We start from the raw sequence: 4,686 nt of genomic DNA on the forward strand, positions 1-4,686 counted from the left end.
TTAACAAGCACAGGGACAAGTGATCCAAAATCAATGTCATGGAGGGTGCGGGAGGCCTTGCAGGGCTGGATCAAGGGCAGTGGAACCGAGAGGAATGCCTAAAACCCAAATGAAGGCAGAACATGATAGTGAGACAAGAGGAAAATACAAAGAAACAGGCATATAAAGATGTAAATAGATTTATATATGATGAGGGGAAAATGGATCTATGTACATATATTTATAGGTCGAGTATTAAGAAAACAGATGGACAGTGGGCCCCACAGTGGGCCCCTGCACAAATACTCCCCCAACACAAGATAGTGATTTTTCTTTATTTAATGTTGTATTCTTTTTTTCTCCCACACCATTTTATTGGGAGCTAATACAGATATCATATCATTCCATAGTTCAGTCACATCAAGCAGCATTCTACAATTGCTACCACCATCAGTTTCAAAACATCCTTGAACTCCTTGGCATCAGCATCCCTTTTGTCCTCCCTTCCCCGCAACTGTACCCTTCAAAAACCTGTATTCTACTTGTTGATTCTATAAGTCCATCAATCCTGAGTTTCATATACCAAAAAACATGTAACAAAAATTCAAGAGAGTCCCCTCCAAGGACAAAACATATGTGAGATAAAATCCAATATGAACAAACAAACAAAAGAGATATTGTTGAAACAAAAAGAAAATGTTGAAAACCTGATCATGTCCAGCGTGCATCAGAGGGGGAACAACTGACAAGGCGTTAGCTGTTCACGTCAGGTTTATCATTTCGGTCTTCTATAACCATCTCTGTAATGCATTGTTTGCGTTAGAGCAGCCTCTGTTATGGACGGAAGGAAATCACTGGAGGCTCTTTCCTGTGAGGCTCTTTCCTGTGAGGTTCTCACACGTGTATCTTGGGCTTCCACTGTCATCCATAGCCTTCTGCAAACTAGAATCTCACAACTTAGGCTCTGATCCTAGTCCCTCCTTTGGCTTCAGATGACATGATTTACAATCCTTTAGGGGTCACTGATGTTGGTATGCTGCTTCCATGTGGATTTAATTGACATCTCTGATGGCTGCTTGTTAGGAAGATACTGATTTTTATAACTTGAAACCCCAGGAAAATAATTATTTTTAAATAGCCATCATAAGGGTTGAAAGTTTTCTTTTTTCTCAGCTATCAGAATAACCATTTCCCTTGATCTGTGATAATAACTAGCCTTTCCTTCTCCGTCTGCATACCAAGAGGCTTATATATTATTATTTACTTATTTTTAAGGGTTTTATTGTTATTTAGGTGAAGGTTTAGAGAAAATTATGGGTTTCACATTCAACAGTTTATATTTTTTTCAACGTACCTGTTTCCACCCCCTCAATGTATTGCATATCCCATTCCTCCCAGTGCTTCCTGCCTCCTTTCCTTGTTTCTTAATACTCTGTTCTTGGGCAAATGCTACCATTTTGGTCTTTTTTTTTGTAATAATCATTTTATTGGGGGCTCATACAACTCATCACAATCCATGCATACATCCACTGTATGTCAAGCACATTTGTACATTTGTTGCCCTCATCATTCTCAAAACGTTTGCTTTCTACTTGAGCCTTTAGCTCCTCATGTTTTCCCTTCCCTCCCCACTCCTCTCTCCCTCATGAACCCTTGATAATTTCTAAATTATTATTTTGTCATATTTTACACTGTCCGACGTCTCCCTTCATCCACTCTTCTGTTGCCCTTCCCCGCCCTGGTCTTAAATGGTTGATTATTCTCATACAGGAGGTGAAGGGGGATGTGCGTTCAGTGCCAGGCTTGAAGGAGGACTATTGAAGGTCACACATCAGCGAGCACAAACTTTGTCCCGTAAGTTCAGAATGGCTCTATGGATCTATAGAGAGTCTAAACACATGTTTAAAAATAGAATTGTGTGCTTATTTAACTCCTCGATGGGTTTGTAAACAGAGAGGAGTTACAACATCATGTCAAGATTCTTGGTACCTTTTGTTTGGGCTTGAGTTCTTATTGGTGCTGTCGGGTCTGTTTCTTCTACTGATGGCAGATTAAAAGAAACCAATTGGATGAAATAGCTGATTGCCAATGTGGGTATGGATTGTGTTATTATTGCTAGTTGTCAGAAGGAAAAGACTGAGTATGGCTGGAAAGTTTTGAAATTCCGTGGCCCGCAGCCTGCTCTTAAAAACTGGGATGAATCCTTTTTGAGTATAAAAATAAATGTGTTAGTCTTGGGGTGGGAGGTGCAGTGGGTAGATGAGTCAGTAGAATGTCAGGCATTGTCTGATTTTTTTTGACAATTATATATTGTTTGTGATATATTTTCTCCAGTTCATTTTATTTCCCTGGGTCTATGTCAGTTTTGATAATATCACCTATTGCTAGGCATTTTATATAAATATTTCAGTAATTAACACTGTCAAGCACCCTTTTCACTAATTCTGGAACCAGCCAGACACACTGAAAAAGCAGGACAATGATGCTTTCTTAAAAACATAGTAAAATAGCTTTTCCTAAGTTATTCCTTATTTTAGTTTTCTCTCTTTTTTCTCCTTAAATTTTATGATGAGGCAGCACAAGGAGCATTCTGTCACCTTAGAGCAGTGGTTCTCAACCTTCCTAATGCTGTGACCCTTTAATGCAGTTCCTCATGGTGTAGTGACCCTCCCCCAACCATAAAATTATTTTCGTTGCTACTTCAAAACTATAATTTTGCTACTGTTACGAAGGGCACCCCCTGTGAAAGGGTCGTTCGACCCCCCCAAAGGGGTCGTGACCCACAGGTTGAGAACCACTGCCTTAGAGGAAAGAAACTGTTTTCTAAACCTCAGCCCCATAGAATGGTGGAGTTTCAGTCCATTTTTAATAGCAGTGAATTTCTGGTTTGCTTTTTCCATGTAGAGTGAATGCATAGCCAACGCAGAGCAAGAGAAACAAGGTGGAAAAATCACAATGAGCAGAAATGGAGTAAAGGAAAATCATGGACTCCGCTATCCTGGCAAATTGCCAATGAGATTGTAGTTTTTATATTCATATAACTTTTTTGGTTTTATTTTGGAAGATATCTGCTCGACCTAGGAACAGAAATTTTAAAATTAAAAATTTTTTATCATACATATGACAGCAGTTACCTTATTAATGGGTTGGGCCCAATTGTATTTCCCTTGAGCCAAGAGTTAAACAAGGAGCCTTCATAGCTCAAAGGTGAAACACTCAGATGCTAACCCAAAAGGTTGCTTGTTTGCACCTCCCCAGCGGCTCGGTGGGAGAGAGACCTGGTGATCTGCTTCCATACAGAGTATACTCAAGAAAACTAGCAGGGGCCTTTTACTCTGTCACATGGAGTCACTCTGAGTTGGAACTGACTTGGTGACACACAACCACAAGACGAACTGTTCACGCACTGAGGCAGGCTAATGGATTGACTAACAGGAAGCATTCTGGAGCCACTTAAGGCTCTCGGTAAGTGTAACTTTTGGCTCCAGCACTTACTAGCTCTGCTCTTTTGGGCAAGTGAATTACTTAGCTTGTCTGTGCATCAAATTGCTTGAGTATAAAATGGAGATAACTTCATACTATCATGTGGGAATTAATCTTTGTACAGTGCCCAAAATAGTTCTTGGCATGTAGAAAGCAATATTGGTTTATTATTGTTATTTATTCACCTCCTAGGTGTAGGATAGGATTCTAGATATACAAGATGCTTGCACATCTGGTGATGAATAATTAAAGGTCTCCAACCTTAAGGATCATAGAGTCTTGTGACCTTGAGAACTACCGTTATCACACTATCAAAGACCAGTGTGGTGTGATACACTCACCCACGGCCATTGAGTCAATGCCAACTCATAGCAACTCTACAGGACAAGGTAGAACTGCCCCCTCTGAGTTTCTAAGACTCCTCCTAGTTGTGTGATGCAAGGTGGTCTAAAATCTATTACAGTATCAGCACATCAAAAGAGAGCGATCACAGAGGCTTCCTGGAAGAAGTGGAGTCTTGCAGGACTAATTGAAGAAACGGGGGAAATGTAATTTCTGAAGAAATTTATTCAAAGGTTCTGTGGACTCAGGAACAACACATATTGAGGAAGGTGGGGTTGGGTGTGATAATGGGCTAATTTGATAAAACTTCTTTATCTCTGGACCTCCATTCCCAATTTCATGCACCAACTCCAGGATGCTAGCCTCCTGGCTTCTCTAAGGAAACCAACTCGTTCTAGAACAAAGGCCTGCAGATATTAGTGGATCCCCTGTGAAAAAAACAACTGACCATCTTGTAGTGAATCCCACCCTTCGAGCAGTCATGCTTTGATGAAGCTGACCAGCGAGATGTCCAAATCAATTTAAAAATGAATGGGAAGAATGAATGTGAGGTGAGAATATGGAAAGTCCGTCACAGACAATTCCTTTACAAAGTTTGTCTAAGAAGAGAATTAGGCCGTGGCTAGGGAGAATGCAGGTTTCCTGAAGGTGTCCTCTGAAATGGAGACCTATCTGAAATGGCTTAGTGAGAAAAAGGGCCACCTTCTTTGGGCTTAGGGAAAATGCCGAAGAGAGTAAGCAGGAATATATATGAAATATATAAATTTGGGGATTAGTAGAGATTGTTAATTAGGGTCAATGCTGAAGGACCAGTTGCTGTTGGATATACTCCTATTTCATGAGGTATCAGGCTGGTTGAGTGGTAGTTTCTTTTTTTTTTTT

General features: G+C 40.3%; 1 protein-coding gene across 4 annotated transcripts in view; it reads left to right on the forward strand.

Annotated features, from left to right (window-relative positions):
• Positions 1 to 4,686, forward strand: part of DST (dystonin) — a 527,522-nt gene that overhangs the window by 95,512 nt on the left and 427,324 nt on the right. The gene's annotated exons all lie outside the window — the stretch shown is intronic.

Source organism: Echinops telfairi, unplaced genomic scaffold, assembly GCF_000313985.2.
Source record: "Echinops telfairi isolate 266 unplaced genomic scaffold, ASM31398v2 ScPeMD7_3533;HRSCAF=4204_1, whole genome shotgun sequence".
Classification (NCBI taxonomy): Eukaryota; Metazoa; Chordata; class Mammalia; order Afrosoricida; family Tenrecidae; genus Echinops; species Echinops telfairi.